Here is a 511-nt window from a genome sequence, read left to right as displayed (position 1 = left end):
TATAAATTGACTTTTCGGATTACAATATTAATTTGATTTTTCAGAGTACACTTTCAAATTGACTCTTCGGAATACGCTATTAAATTGACTTTTCGGAGTACACTTTTAAATTGACTCTTCTGACTACACATTTTTTAGTTGATTCTGTGGAGTACATAATTTTTAATTAACTCTTCGGATAAAAGAGAAGAGAAACATTTTATATTTTATTTAAAAAATCGTAATTTTTGCAGAAAACTGATTGATGAAGAAAAAAATTAATTCACGACCTCAACGAAGATCTTAAAAAAATTACTGCAAGAAATGAAGTTGTTATTATACAGGGTGCACGATTTATCTGAAGACATTGAAATATCTCGAGAACTATGCATTGGATAAAAAAAATGGTTAATGAAAGTTGTTAGTTTCGAAGGGGGACATCCAATGATATCAAACTCGACCTCCCACCCCACCCCCTGGGGGTAGGGGTTGGGGGCAACTTTGAAATCTTAAATGGAAACCCCCTTTTTTA

The sequence above is a fragment of the Harpegnathos saltator genome, unplaced genomic scaffold (genome assembly GCF_003227715.2).
Source record: "Harpegnathos saltator strain DR-91 unplaced genomic scaffold, Hsal_v8.6 scaffold617, whole genome shotgun sequence".
Lineage (NCBI taxonomy): Eukaryota > Metazoa > Arthropoda > Insecta > Hymenoptera > Formicidae > Harpegnathos > Harpegnathos saltator.
This window is presented reverse-complemented; position numbering follows the sequence as displayed.